Raw genomic sequence first — 17,479 nt, 5'->3', positions numbered from 1 at the left:
GGAAGTGGTTGGGTGAGGGAATTAGTCGGTTGGTCAGTCAGTCGACATCAGCCTCTGGTGAATTTACATGAGAACAGCACTCACGAGAGAATTCTGAGATATGTAAAAGCATATACAGCGGCCTCTGGTGGATTCGAGAAAACAAAAACTGCAAAAAAAAAAAAGAGGCTCCTGGGTTGTATTTGGCACTCTCCAGAAATGTATATGGGGGTACGTGATCAGAATGAGCTTACTTTATACAAAATGTTTTGAATAATGTTTAAATGTATCCAAAGGATTAAGCTATTTTAACTAGTGAGCTGTATTTACAACCAGTTTTCAGAAAATAGAGAAACAGCAGATTTCTACAGGAGTCCTGTAAGATGGATGATGATCACAACTCCCCTGATTCCACAATCAGCTGTGAGGTCATCAAAATACGCCTTTGTTTTTTGTGAATACACGCCCCCTAGTGGAGAAAATTACAACCCCAAATCAGAAAAGGTTGGGACGGTTTGGAAAATGCAAAGAAATAAAGAAAGTAGTGATTTCCAAATGTACTTTGACTTGTATTTCTTTGCAGACATTATGAACACAACAAATTTCTTTTTATTTGTAAATATACGTCCTATCCTGTCCTTCAGACTTTTTCATTCCAAAAAAAGTTGGGACAGGAGCAGTTTGGGGCTAGAAATCAGGTAATTGGTTAAATAATTATGTGATTTGGAACAGGTGATGTCAACAAGTTATTGTAATTATGATTTGGTGCCAAAGCAGCATCCAAGAAAGTGCTTTAGGAGCAAAGATGGGCCATGGATGTTCAGTTAGGCAACAAAAACGTGAGAAATTTATTCAAAAGTTTAAAAACAATGTTCCTCAAAGAAAGAGGGGAAGACATTTGGATATTTCACCTTCAACAGTGCAGAACACAATTAAAAGATTCAAGGAATCTGGAGGAATTTCAGTGAGCCTAAGCTGAACTACTGTGATCTCTGATCCCTTAGGCAGCACTGCACCAAGAATTCATTCACCTACAAGTGATATCACCACATGGGCTCTGGACTACTTTGGCAGACCTTTGCCAAGTACCACTATACATAGTTACATCCATAAATGCAAGTAAAAATTGTACTGTGCTAAAAAGAAGCCCCATGTTAACAGTGTCCAAAAGCGTTGTCGACTTCTCGGAGGCATCTGGGATAGACCATCACACAGTGAAAACATATACTGTGGTCAAATGCAGCAGTCTTTGGCAGATCAGTAATTTGTGGTTGTACATACTGTGATTTTAACCAATGCAATCTTGATATGATAATGTTACACAACACACCCCTGAACACCACCTCTTGTTTCTGGTTCATATTTGTACTTACAGTATCACAAGGTTTCACATTGAATCTCCATTTCTGGCCTTCTGCAATGCACTTTTTCAATCTGGCAAGCTGTAATCTGATTGGCTGATAGGATTGAGGCTACATACGCTTTTTATCAGTCCTTCTGCCATGTAAAACAAGGTACCGGGTGGATTCGATCTAAACACACTGGATTTGCCAAAGTTTGTTAAGTCATGTCTGTAAAATGATCAGATTTCTGGCCACAGATCATAAACGTGTGTTTTAGTTTTTTGCGGTTTTCCTTTACACTCCCGATGATTGTCCCAAACAAAATGTGAGTGCTTGTTTTGTCTGGTATGACGAACCATTACACACACAGAAACCAAGTGTTTTCAATTCTGAAAAAGAAGCAGCGGACGCACATGTAAACCATAAACTCTGTACGCGAGTTTTCACCACGCTGGTACCTTTTCAAAAGGTATACATTTGTACGTAAAGGGTTCATATTGGTGCCTCAAAAGTATATATTAGTACCTAAAAACTTTAAGAGGAACACTTTTATTCTTTTTAGGAACAAATATGTACCCTTGAGGTACTAATATGGCCTTTTTAGGTACATTTTTAGCGTACCTTTATTTCTGAGAGTGTACTATAGTAATTTTTTTAATACTATAGTCGATTATATTAAACTGTATATACAGTAGTATAAAATTCAGAAAACTTTTCTTAATGAATGCTCCAGCATATTAATAAAAGTGAACTAATAAACTGTCAGAAATACTGTAGCTTTAGTTTTTACTACTGTAAACGGGTGTAATTTATTGTAAGTACCGTTGTGGTAATTCTATAGTTGCTATGGTAACTCAACAACTATAGTAATAGTTGTAATACTACAATGCACCACAGTTTACTGTAGTAAAAACTGAAGTACAGTATTTATAGCTGTCAATATAATAGTTATTAAACAGCAATGTAATCAGCTGTAAATACTAATACACATAGTATAATAGGGCGAAGCGGTGGCACAGTAGGTAGTACTGTTGCCTCACAGCGAGAAGGTTGCTGGGTATCTGGTTCAAGCCTCGGCTCAGTTGGCGTTTCTGTGTGGAGTTTGCATGTTCTCCCTGCGTTCGTGGGGTTTCCTCCGGGTACTCCGGGTTCCCCCACAGTCCAAAGACATGTGGAACAGGTGAATTGGGTAGGCTAAATTGTCCGTAGTGTATGAGTGTGTGTGTGGATGTTTTCCAGAGATGGGTTGCAGCTGGAAGGGCATCCGCTGCGTAAAAACCTGCTGGATAAATTGGTGGTTCATTCTGCTGTGGTGAGCCCGGATTAATAAAAGGTCTAAGTTAACAAGAAAATGAATGAATGAACACAGAATAATACACTTATTTATAGTGTGGTGGTTTAAAAGTACTATATTATTTACTATAGTATTTTTGTTTAAGTGGGTATCATTGTCTTTTTTTTATCATTCAAACCAAGAGAACTACAAATGTGAACATCATTAAAGTATCCCATAACCAACTAAAATATGAAATACCACCTAAAACTGTGAAAATGATTCACACAGTGAATGCTAATCACTTAAAAGATTACCTGGATTAAAATAAATGTGCAATCAAAAAATATTAGACTAGCTAGTTTGATATAAACTATACCACATGCAATGACAAAAAATAAACCAGAGATTAGTTTGCTCTAAATTAAACTCTAAACTAGTTACGCTAGTTTGATTCTAAATAGCCGACGAATGATCTGGATCAATCTGTAGCTGAAAATCTGTTGACCGTGTCCTCTTGTCGCAGCCTACCTGCATATTCATGTAATATTTATATGTTATTTTCATTTCTCTGACACTGGCGGTGTTTTCCTTCAAACTTTTGTTTCCATATTTATGAGTTATTATAGCTCTGTTGGCTAAACACGATAATATATACAGTTGCTGAACTGACATTAATGAATCTGCAGTTATTTTTATCCAGTTATTACAGACAGAACTGTTCTTAAAAATGACATTTCTTTAAAACACTATCACTGTCGAGGCTAAGCAGTGGTTAAGTAGGTAGTGCTGTCGCCTCACAGCAAGAAGGTTGCTGGGTCGCTGGTTCGAGCCTCGGCTTAGTTGGTGTTTCTGTGTGGAGTTTGCATGTTCTCCCTGCCTTCACGTGGGTTTCCTCCGGGTGCTCCGGTTTCCCCCACAGTCCAAAGACATGTGGTACAGGTAAATTGGGTAGACTAAATTGTTCGTAGTGTATATGTGTGTGTGGATGTTTCCCAGAAATGGGTTGCGGCTCGAAGGGCATCTGCTGTGTGAAAACTTGCTGGATAAGTTGGAGGTTCACTCCGCTGCGGTGACCCTGGATTAATAAAGGGACTAAGTCGACAAGAAAATGAATGAATGAATGACTATCACTGTCCCACCACCAGTTCACTTTAGTTTATACACTTTTTTTGCAATTACATCTTAATCTAATCATGACAAACTATATATTGTAAAGGTATAAAACCTCTAAATACACATTTTACCACTTTTTTTTGTTACGTAGGAAGTATTGCCTCAAATAAATTTGTTTTGAAGTATTAAAACAAATTTAATGTCACCCTACAATAAACCATCTACACCTTAGCACTACATCTAAGATTTTGCTCCATATTGACATAATAGCATCACACAGTTGCTGCAGATTTGTCGGCTGCACATTCATGATGCCAATCTCCCGTTCCACCACATCCCAAAGGTGCTCTATTGGATTGAGATCTGGTGACTGTGGAGGCCATTTGAGTACAGTGAACTCATTGTCATGTTCAAGAAACCAGTCTGAGATGATTCACGCTTTATGACATGGCGCATTATCCTGCTGGAAGTAGCCATCAGAAGATGTGCACACTGTGGTCATAAATGGATGGACATGGTCAGCAACAATACTCAGGTAGGCTGTGGTGTTGACACGATGCTCAATTGGGACTCTTGGTACCCAAAATGTGCCAAGAAAATATCCCCTACACCATTACACTACCACTACCAGCCTGAACCGTTGATACAAGACAGGATGGATCCATGCCTTCATGCCAAATTCTGACTCGACCATCTGACCAGGCAATGTTTCTCCAATCTTCTATTGTCCAATTTTGGTGAACCTGTGTGAATGGTAGCCTCAGTTTCCTGTTCTTAGCTGATCGGAGAGGCACCCAGTGTCACTCTTCTGCTGCGGTAGCCCATCCAACTCAAGCTTGGATGTGTTGTGTGTTCAGAGATGCTCTTTTGCAGACCTCCATTGTAATGAGTGCTTATTTAGTAACTTTAGTTACAGTTACTGTTGCCTTTCTATCAGCTGGAACCAGTCTGGCCATTCTCCTCAACCTCTGGCATCAACAAGGCATTTGCGGCCACAGAACTGCCGCTCACTGGATATTTTCTCTTTTTCTGACCATTCTCTGTAAACATTAGAGATGGTTGTGCATGAAAATCCCAGTACATTAACTGTTTCTGAAATACTTAAACCAGCCCGTCTGGCACCAACAACCATGCCACATTTAAAGTCACTTAAATCCCCTTTCTTCCCTAGTCTGATGCTCAGTTTGAACTGCAGCAGATCGTCTTGATCATGTCTTCATGCCTAAATGCATTGAGTTGCTGCCATGTGATTGGCTGATCAAAAATTTGTGTTAACGAGCAGTTGGACAAGTGTACCTGGGGCATGGGTGTTTCCCAATACTAGGTTGCAGCTGGAAGGGCATCCTCTGCGTAAAACATATTCGGGAATAATTGGCAGTTCATTCTGCTGCAGGGACATCTGAAATAGAGACAAAGGAAAAGGAATGATATTTAAAACACTGAATCACGATGGAGCTTTAATTCAGGCATTTTATTTTCACAAAAGGTGTTTGAAACATTCAAGCAGACGTTTTACTGCAGTTAATCTGTTTTCTAAGCATGTTAAATCCCTTCTGTAAGTGTGACCTGAGCTGATGTGCTGGCGTTCAGTCTCTTTCTCTCCGGGACTGAGTTTTATTTGTAAACGGCTCCAGCTGGTCCTGTGTGAGGAATTACATGCTCTTTCTAAGTCTGGAAGAAGAACAAAAAATAAAACAGCTGTCAAGCAAACAATCGGTTATGAACAGTCATGACGGCGAAACTGAATGTCAAGTGACGCATGTTAAACTGCAGAATTAAAAAAACTCCTGCATACTGAATAATGCTCAATTAAAATGCTATGAATACAACATAAACAACGTCCAAGTCAGTAGTGCAAACAGAACCGGCTTGAAGAGTCTTTGAGGGGAGCTGAAGAAATACGAGCTCTGAGGAGTGGAAGCTGACGATATGCCAGAGAAAAGCTTTAATATAACATCTGTTTCCTATAATAAAACGTAATAGAGGCCAGCTCGAATTTACCCTCCCAAACTGTTAACAAACCAGAGATGTTGTTGTTTTGGCCAAATATTAACCTCCTATGATCACTGTTTGGCCAAGGTGGTGCCAGAATATTGAAGGAGATCAAATGTTTGTGCTGTTTCTGTGAACACCGGGTTAATCAAAACCATGACGTTGTGGTTAAATTGTCATGTTAGAAAATGGCAAATAAGAGACAACATTCACAGAGTAACAACACAGAGTAACACCACAGACAGTAACATTACAGAGTAACACCACAGACAGTAACACCACAGGGAATGGCATCACAAAGTAACACCAAATTGACACTATATAGACATTAGCACAAAGCAACACTACAAACAGTAACACCACAGAGTAACAACACAGAATAACACCAGAGAAACATTACAGACAGTAACACCACAGAGAGACACTACAGATAGTGACACCACAGAGTTACATTACAGAGTAACAGCAGAGAGTAACACCAAAGTAACACCACAGACAGTAAATCTACAGACAGTAAAACCACAGACTAACAGCAAAGACAATAAAACATTAAGACCACAGTAGTGGTCATCATACAAAAACACCACAAAGTGACACCACAGACAGTAACACCACAGACAGTAACTCTACAGACAGTATAACCCCAAAGTAACACTACAGGCAGTAACACCAAAAACGTAATATCACATAGAGTAACAGCACAGTGTAACACAGGAGCAACACCACAGACATTAACACTACTGATAGTAAAACCACAAAGTAACACCACAGACAGTACAACAACCAGAATTACAACAAAGTAACACCAGACAGAAACACTGTAGAGTAACACTACAGACAGTAACACCACAGAGTGGCACTACAGATAGTAACACCACAGAGAGTAATGTCACATAGAGTAACACCACAAAGTAACAGAGTAAAACTACAGACAGTAACAGAGAGTAATGTCAAATAGAGTAACAGCACAGTGTAACATCAGAGTAACACCACAAACAGTAACACTCGAAAGTAACACCACAGACAGTAACACCAGACAGAAACACCACAGAGTAATACTACAGACAGTAACAGAAAGTATTTTCACATAGAGTAACAGCACACTGTAACATCAGAGTAACACCACAGACAGTAACACCTCAAAGTCAGACCACAGACAGTAACACCAGAAAGTAACACTACAGACAGTAAAACCACAAAGTAACACCACAGAATGTAACATCAGAAAATAACTCTACAGACAGTAACACAACATTGTAACACTGCAGACAGTAACACCATACAGAGTAACTCCACAAAGTAACACCACCGAAAGTAGAACAACAGATATTAACACCACAAAGTAACACCACAGACAGTAACACTACCAACACCAGAGCAACACTTGACAGAAACACCAGAGTAACACTTGAGACAATTACACCACAAAGAGTAATGCCACAAACATTAACATCACAGATATCAACGTCAAAATGTAATACGTAATTATAACAATTATATAGTAACAATAAACGACTATTTTTCTTTTCAGTAGGTTATGGAAAAATATGGTAATTCTTATGGTTTAATAAAAATAAATAGATTTTTGGAAATCACCAGGCGACCCCCTTTCTTTGTCCCGTGACACCTCGGGCCAACCCGGCCCCCACTTTGAGAACCACTGGTGTAGTGTATATGTAATTTGATTTAAATTAGTTTAATTTAATTCTATTTATCTAATGATTTTATAATAAAATAACTATTAAATATTTGAGTATAAATTACACAATTGTGTAATTTTAATTATGTTTCTGAAAACTAAGAGAATAATGTTTTTTTATTTCCATTGAATATTTAGCTTCTTTGCCTCCATCTTGGGTGGATTCAATTATTAAATGCATTCTTTGCAAAGTAAAAGACGTCATAATCAAAGTCTCCAGTTTTTCAAACTATGATCCCTTAAAACTCATCCTGTCAGGGTTCAGGTAGTTTGTTTTGCTGTTTTGCTTTTTATTTTTATTAATAAATACCCATTATTTGCTGCATTATTTGAGTCCTCGCTAATTTTCCCCACCACATCTGTGACACATCCCATAGGCAGCTCATAAGATTTTGACTCAGTTTTGTCTCAATATTGGCCCACATGATAAAAAATGTTTGTAAGGTAAGTGGAAAAAAACGACTTTATTAAGCATCTGTTTAAAGATATGGACGTATTTCCAACTTGTTGCAGGTAAAGAAGCAATGTTTGAAAAGAGATATCAAAAATATTAACAAAACGTTATTTGAACTTGAGCACAGAAGCCCATCTGTTTTCTTCTTCAGGCCTTTTTCTTATTTTCAGAGATTCTCTGTCCTGCTTATATAAAGATACACATTGAGCGCCTGGGTCCAGGTCCAGATGGCTTTAGCAGAACTATTAAAAGTGTCATTCTCTAGGATTCCACACGTATAATAATGTGGATAAAGTTACAGGTGTTTCCCTTTTACTTTAGTGTTGCTTTAAAAAATGTTTCTAGTGACATTTTTACAATATCGGTAATTTGGGTCTCAGAGTGAAGAACGAAAATCAAGTCATTTGTCCTTCTTAATAGTATTTTTATTATATGAAATGCACTTAAAATATTTTTTTCTACACTGTAAAAAATGCAGGGTTCCACACAATTTCTTCATGTTGTCCCAACACAAATCGATTAAGTCAACTTTTACAAATTCAAGTGGATTGAACATAATACAATTAAGTTGTCACCGAAACGTCTTAAAAGTTGTTTTGCTTCAACTCATTTTAAATAAGTAGTAGAACAAGTAGCAAGTCATTTTTGAGTGTAGGGCATTTACAGAAAAACAAAGATTTGCTGTTAATTTACAGTGATGTTACTCACTCATTATCCTGATTATTAAACAGCTCCGTATGAAGCCAGATCAGTCTGAAAGATAATGCATTTACAAAATGAAATTCATACGCACAATACAATTCACATTTACAAAATTCAATTTGTGAGTTTAAAACACGATTCAAAAATACACAAATCTAATCTGTAAGTTCAAAACGTGATATATAAATACACAAATCCAATTTGTAAATTCAAAACACAATTCATAAATAGGCAAATTCAGTTTGTGAATTCATAACACGATTTTTAAATACACAAGTCCAATTCAAGAGTTTAATTCACGATTCATAAATACACATATCTAATTCGTAAGTTCAAAACATGATTTATAAATACACAAGTCCAATTTGTGAATTCAAAGCATGATTCATAAATGCACAAATCCAATTCCTAAATTTAAAACTCGATTCATAAATACACAAGTCCAATTCGTGAGTTCAAAACACGATTCATAAATACACAAGTCCAATTCGTGAGTTCAAAACTCGATTCATAAATACACAAGTCCAATTCCTAAATTTAAAACTCGATTCATAAATACACAAGTCCAATTCGTGAGTTCAAAACTCGATTCATAAATACACAAGTCCAATTCGTAAATTTAAAACACCATTCATAAATACACAAGTCCAATTAATGACATACTGAATGAGATACTCAACATTTCTCAGTTAAAGGCACAATATGTAAGCCTTTTTTTCGTTAAAATATCCCCAAAAACGACTAGAACAATGTTATATATTTTGCCAACTTGTGTATTTTAATTATCCCAAATGTTCCTTACAATGATGAGGACCACAACTCCCATGATTCCACACTCAGTCACCCTATCCTCAAATCATGCCTTTGTTTGTTGTGAATACACAACCCTCTAGTGGAGAAAATTACATACTGCATAAATTAATAAATCATTAGAATTTATTTAAATATCGTCAGTTTTAACAGTTTGTGTACATTTCTTAAAGTGCACAAATTGAATCAAACACTGTTTAAATCCATCACAACCATATGTAATAGCTGCTAATGTGTTTTTTTCTTAGAACTGCATTCTAGTGGATGGTGAGGTGTGAAGGCGTGTGTGGTGTGTGTGTTTATGACGGTGTTGTATATCAGTCATCGCAAATGTCACGTCCACCTATTGTAAACATTTGGTTACACCCAGCACCTGCTCCAATGCGCAGCCTACTGTTCTACATATAAACCCAGATGACATTTACTGTGGACTGACTCACTGTGCGTGTGTGTGTGTGTGTGTAAGATGGACCATGATCCTCCTCCAGCATGCAGAAATGACCTTATTAAAGCGGTGTCTGTCTGAGCTGCTCTCGCGTCTGATCGATGGCCGCTGATAAAGAGGAAAGAGGAAGACTTTAAAACCCACAGCAGTTCTTCATTTTCACCCTCATTACTGCTAAGGCAAACATCACTGTACTGACGCTCGTTTGAAGAGATCCTTAACTGTCTGTGGATCAGCATTTAACACCTTTTGCGCTTCTCTGTCATTTTATAATACAGTTCCAAGTGATCCAATGTATTTTTCTCCTGGGGGATCATAAAACATTGCATAGATTATACTTGATTTATTAATATCGGTAATGTTATACAGTAAGGTTGTATATATCGGAACTTTTCTGAGTTTATTATGTCGGAGAGATTACTGCAAATTCACTACACATCTATACTGATATACTGTAGCCAAACAGAAATAAATTTCGGTAAATTGACATCCATACATAAAACCTAGTGCAAATATATATATACCCCTTTATTAACCATAGGCTGTTAAACAAACATGTCATGGCGTGATGACGTCAGTAATATGCAAATTGACGTATGACGTAATCTAGCGACATTTAGCGAATTTTCGGGCAGAGCTTAGCGCCTTTTCATTGAAAATAGTTGGACCATTAAACTTTGCATAGATTATACTTGATATATTTCTGTCACTAAGTTGCATTAGTTAATGTTACTTAATTCATTTATTAACGCGAACAAACAAAGAACAATGCATTTATTACAGTCTCTGTTCATGTTAGTTAACATTCAGGGCTTTACATTAACACCCGCCAACCCGCCAAATGCGGGTAGATTTCGGCGGTGGCGGGTAAGACACACTCCCACTAGCCACTTTGGCTGGTTGAAAATAATTTCCCCAGATAATAATTCTTTAAAGCAGGGTTCGACAATAAGGATGGTCCAATATGCATGCACAGGCGATCGAGTAGCAACACGACTGACAAAAATAATTGCGTTCGCAACTTAGCACGAACAATGCAGGTGAATACCGAATGAGAGGATAAACACTCGCGATAACAGCTGAGGTGATGCGCACAACTGTTTATAACACGTGCGCACATTCCGTTTCCTTTTGTGAAGTAACTGTGTCTAGAAACAACGGATGCGATCGATTCTCTTTTCAAATTAACAAAAAGGGAGGAACATGCACCAACAGTCTTGATGCTTTCAAGAGTTCCAGAGTTGACTTATTGTAAGCAGCGCCAGTTGCTTTCGGTTTAACCATTGAAAACATAATATATGGGTCTATCATTAACCATGCGTGTGTGATCATCCTTTCATTATCACACAGTATGTTTTTTTACCTGCTTTCTTTTGCATTAATATGGTTTAATTATTATTTTTTTTACAATAACATTGCTTTAATAGGAGAATAACTACCTATTTATGTGTAGTTAACAGGTGATCTGGGACCTTTACCCAGGACATATGTCTGTGCATATGTTTTGTTAAATAAAAAGTTTAGTATTCAGCTATATTTTGCATGTTTTCACACATTTAAAATTTGGCTAAGAAATAATGAACTGTTTATTTATGGTGTGCTCAGAGATAAATTGGGTAAATCCTTCATTTTGTGCTCTGAAAATTATGTAAACTAATTGTAATATATGAAACCCTGAGCCATTTGCTCATGATTATTGAGCAAGCTCATACACGACACACAAAAAGTGAAATGAATGAGGAGAAATGTAGAGATAACGCAAACTCTAAATCAAGTAATTTTAGCTTGTCAAAGTCATATTTATGTGTATAAAATATATTTTCCCAACAATGAAATTGAGGCCAGTGAAAATGGCGAGTGGCTAGTAATGTTGGAAAACTACTAGCCACAGTGGCTGGGGGTCAAAAAAGTTAATGTTAAGCCCTGTTAACATTAGTTAATAAAAATACAGTCCTACATTGTTAGTTCATGTTAACTCATGGTGCATTAAATAATGGTAACACCCAACAGGCACAGGATGTCAGATTGATGTTGTACAGTCGTCGGACGTTGCATTTTGGGTATGAAAATCGGTTTGACGTCAGCAGTGTTGCCAATTTAGTGACTTTGTCACTATATTTCAACCTAGGCTCATTCTGAAAACATTCATCTATATACATTTCTGTAGGTGGCGAAATCAACCTAGGAGGTGCGTTTTTGTGCAGTTTTTGTTTTCACGAATCCACGAGAGACTGCTGTGTATGCTTTTTGAGATCTCAAATTTCTCCCGCAAGTGCCATCCGCACCTGCTATTCTTACATAAATCCACTAGAGGCCGCTGTTGTCTGACTGACTGACTGACTGACTTATTGACTGACCCACCCTCCTCCTTCCCTAAACCCAACCAATTTTATTGATTGAACCGCCACCAACTTCCCTAAACCCAACAGACAATTTTCAAAAGCAATCCAGAAAAAGAAAAACCCTCGCCTGATTTTTTACCACTATTTTCGTTAATTAACGTCAACAAAGATGAATAAATACTGTATTCAATGTAATCATTTGTTCATGTTAGCAAACACACTACCTAACATGAACTATTGGACCATTGATTCAAAGAGTTTTATTTTAGTATTTTTTTATTTCATTTCAGTACTTATATGTATTCTAGCAGGCACAGGACATCAACATGATGTCAAATTGGTATTGTATCCCAACATCATGGGGGCGTTGGATTTTGTTTGGAAATAAAAATCATGTTGACGTCAGAACCCAGGATCATGTCTACATCAATGTCCAACCTAATATCAACCAAATATCAACATCTAATGATGTTACAGTACTGTCGCCACTGCCTCGCATGGTTCAGGATTGGTAGAGCTACGCATCGATGAATTTGCTCTACAGTGTTTGAACTCTCAGTAATGATTAAATCACACTGAACTGAGCTAAACTGAACTAAACTGAACTTAAACACCAAAACCTGAACCACACTGTTCCAGTTACTATGACCATTTATGTGAAGCTGCTTTGACACAATCTACATTGTAAAAGCGCTATACAAATAAAGCTGAATTGAATTGAATTGAATTACAGCTTGACGTTGAGTGGACGTTACCACTATGACGTCTATCAGATGTTGGATTTTAGTTGCCATACCTGATGAATAAATGTCAGCATTTGACGTCAGTATGACGTTGGCTTAAGATGTTGACTCAAAGTTGGCTCTTGATCACTTTCCAACACAACCTAAAATCAACCTCATTTGATGTCGTTATTGGACGTCAAAATAACGTTGTCCTTAGACGCTGGATAGACATTGAATTCTGGTCACCTGATGTCACGATCTAACTCTAACCTAACATTAACGTCTAATGAGGTTGTGTGCCTACTGGAATGTGTGTGTGTGTGTCAGTAACAATCAGCTAAACGATCAAAGATGACACACAGGAACAGACATTTTACTCGTATCACTGTTTCTTTCGCTGTTTTGCAAGATCAGTATTTCCTTTGCATTTCAACAGAAAGCATAAAAGTTCCTATTTCAACATCTGAAATGAACGATTTCTGAATGAACTATTCTAGTATCTGAGTATATTGATGACAAAAAAATTGAATGAAAACAATTTTCAATCCTGTTTCCTCTTCAAATGAAAGATGTTGCACTACGAATGAGCTGCGAATGAAAGTCTGTCTTGGCAAAAAAAAGCGTCTCCCTGCGAGTCCTAATGACAGATTCCATCAGCTTGGAGGATTTCCATCAGCTCCGTGTCTCATCTGTCTGCAGGTTTACCCTACTTTCCTATTGCCCTGTATGTATGAGCCATAATCTCTGCAGCTGGTAGTGACTAAATGCAAACCTGCTAACTCTAATGACTGTAATCCCACAGACAAAGGGATCACCTTCTCTCTCTCGCTCTCTCTCTCTCTCTTCCTAAACTTCCCCTATGAGTTACAGTACATGCACAACAATGAGAAGACACTTATAACAGGCCTGAGACACACATCTTTTGTCTCCTAGCTGCACCACACCTCACTCAAAAGCTCGTCTTACCTTCATTTCTGCTTATATTCATACTGTAGCATTTATTTTCCACAAGATCCGTGTTTTTCTGAACTGTGTGTCTCCCACAGGAGAGCTTCATGTTGTGTTTTTGTGTCTCCAGTGCGATAGGAACAAGCTGCATTTGATGGAAACAAAACTGCTGAAACTGGAGTACCTCAAGGTTCTGTCTTGAGACCTTTTATGTTCAGTTTTATTAGGTCATATAATGGAAAACATCCAGAATGATTGCACTCTAAACAACATTGAGTTATTTATTTAACCCAGTAGTTGAGTTAAACATATTTGGTGCTCTGTTGGGTTATTTTTAACCGTTATTAGGCTATTTATTAATAACTCAAGCAGTTGGGTTAAATATTTGGTGCTTTGTTGGGTTATTTTGAACCTTTATTAGGTTATTCATATAATAACTCAACCAGTTGGGTTAAAAATTTGACTTTTAATAGTCAACTGATTTAACTGACACAGAACAGCTGTATTAATATGCGTACGTGATGTTGTTTTTAAGTTATAAAGTTTATTCAAGCTATAACGCAATAATATTGCTGTTATTTATTATCAAGTTACCTCTCCGTGTCGTGTTTTTTATATCCGTTTCTCCAGCACTGTTAATTATAGATGATACAAAAGCGCGCTTTAAAGCCAATCATAATGGATAAAGATATTAATGGATATGGATATTAATGGATAAAGCACTTTCTCTAACTCCAGTGTTCATCTCTGCCCTTTTTTTGTTGAAGAAATGATACACATATTTGGGATATCCGGCAGGATTGTCACCTTGAAAACCCAGTGGAGACATCTATTATTAACACAGTCATAATTATAAAATTATTAGTAGTAGTAATAGTAAAAGTAATACCAGAATGAAAAAAAAACTACATTTAATCAAAGTAACCCAATGCATTGGGTTAAAATAACCCTTAGCTGGGAAGGTGCTATGATAACCCATAGTTGGGTTATATGTTGGGGTATTTTTAACCCAACTATCTAAACAGTGTGGCATAGCCATGAAAAAGACACCAAAATCTACCTTTTTGTTGTGTCATCAAGTAATTAAAACCCAAAAAGCACCATTGAACATGGAATTAACATCAAAATTGAACTAAAAAAAATTAAGTTGTCCCCAAAAAAATCTCAAGAATTGTTTTTCAGCTCATTTTAAATGAGTAGTTTGAACAAGCGGCTAATTTGTGTGTGTGTGTGTGTGTGTGTGTGTGTGTGTGTGTGTGTGTGTGTGTGTGTGTGTGTGTGTGTGTGTGTGTGTGTAGAATCTGTACTTATTTATTTTATTATTGTAAACTACCTGACAAAAGTCTTGTTGCCTATCCAAGTTTAATAAACAACAAATAATAACTGGACTTCTAGTTGATCATTTGGTATCAGAAGTGATTTATATGAGGCCTCTAGATTATGTGTATTTTGCCAAAATAAAATATGATCAAGCCTTGATTTTTAATGATTTAATTAAGACAGTAAGGACTTTGCTTAGACAAAAGTCTTGTCACCGAACAGAAATAATGTCCAGTATAGAATATAAAGTCATGCTGCAGTGGAGACAGAATGAATATTGTGTCTGACTCCATCATGAGCTTGGAGGACTGCATCCATACATCTCTGACTCAAATCACTGAATAATAAAGTCATCTGGAATGGCAAAGAAAGCGTTCTTGCAGGACTCACAGAGCTCATCAAGATACTTTGGATTCATCTTCAATGCCTCCTCCTCCATCATCTAACCCCAGACATGATCAACAATGTTCATGTCTGGTGACAGGGCTGGCCAATCCTGCTGCATCTTGACCTTTGATGTGGAGGCTGAAGTATGAGAAGGAGCGCTATCCTGCTGGAGAATTCGCCCTCTCCTGTGGTTTGTAATGTAATGGGCAGCACAAATGTCTTGATACCTTGATAGGCTGTTGATGTTGCCGTCCACTCTGCAGATCTCTCACACACCCCCATACTGAATGCAACCCAAAACCATGACTTTTCCTTCACCAAACTTGACTGATTTCTCTGAGAATCTTGAAGGTTCCAGTAGGTCTTAGTAGGATTTGTGATGGTTGGGATGCAGCTCAACAGGACAAATCTACCTTCTGCCACTTTCCCAAATGATCAACTAGAAGTCAAGTTATTATTTGTTGCTCTTTCAATGACAAGACTTTTGTCAGGTAGTGAACACTTAATTCTTTATTTCATCTTTTTTGATTTGCCTTATTTAGACTTCCCTTCCGGATGTATATTTCATATATTTGTCTTTTATTTTTATAACTAAAACCAACCAGAAGACAAGTGGTTTGGAGAATAGATTAATTTTAAAATGGCGTTTTTGTTTGTTGTCCTTTCCCTTTATTGTCCCCACATAGAGTACTTTGAACTGTGAATGAAATATGTTATATAAATAAACCTGCTTTTCCTTGACTGTCACTTCCAAGCAGAGATGTATATTATAGAAATTATAGTTTTTCTCTAAATACCATTGGTTGCAGTCCGGTTAACCTCAAATGCGCAGAAATACTACAGAGTACCAAAAAATATGATTTTCATAAAGATAACTATTTGGAAAGAAAACAAAATGTTTGTTTTGAACTCTTTGGCCCGCATGAAATCGTATAATGAATGTGTTGTACAGTCTCAGAGATGTGTGTGTACAGTACACACTTTTTGCTGGAACACCATTTTGATATGAAAACAAACGTTAATTGTCAGTTTTATGGACAAGTTTGGCTTCGGTAAGGTCTTTATATACTTTGATTGCAATGGTTTCTGAAGTTGATGATGTTGTGAAGGAACTGTGACACTGAGATTGGAGTAAATTCAGCTACACGCCATAGAAAATAATTATGTTTTACAGTAAACATTTGAGATGTAATCATATTTCATTTGTTCATTTTCCTTTGGCTTTTTCTTTATTTATTAGGGGTCGCCACAGCAGAATGAACCACCAACTATTCCAGCATATGTTTTACGCAGCGGATTCCCTTTCAGCTGCAACCCCATACTGGGAAACACCCATACACTCTCATACTCACACATTCTTAACACCACAGCCAATTTAGTTCATCCACTTCACCCATAGCGCATGGAGCACCCTGAGGAAACCCACACCCACACGGGGAGAACATGCAAACTCCACACAGAAATGCCAACTGACCCAGCTGGGACTCAAAACAGCGACCTTCTTGCTGTGAGATTTATGGAGATTTATGTGATCACCAGCGGTTGATCTTCTTGCACAGACATGCTGGATTCTCCTGATTTGTTGACAAATGGGTTGCGGATCCATTCCTTAGCATTTCGTGGGTTCTTCACTGGGCCTTTCCCCTTCGCAAAGCAACTTTCCAAATATGTCTGTTTCTTACTCATTTTGCTGCTTGTGAGTTAAACTTTTGCTCTCAAGTGACCAAAATGTAACCGAGAGAATACGGTCATTTTTCAAAATAAAAGATCCTTCAGTCTCAGATAATAAATAAAGCAGAAGTAATTAATGATTTCTTGTGCGCCCTGGAACCAATTCATCAACAGACCAGTACCAGTCTGTGGCTTGGTGGTTGAGAACCACTGCTGTAATCGATTATGTGTTTTTGATGCCAATTTTAGGTGTCAAATCAAGGTAGTCAATTG

The sequence above is a fragment of the Danio rerio genome, chromosome 16 (genome assembly GCF_052040795.2).
Source record: "Danio rerio strain M-AB ecotype USA chromosome 16, GRCz13ab, whole genome shotgun sequence".
In the NCBI taxonomy this organism is placed as follows: Eukaryota; Metazoa; Chordata; class Actinopteri; order Cypriniformes; family Danionidae; genus Danio; species Danio rerio.
Note: the sequence above shows the minus strand (reverse complement) of the source record.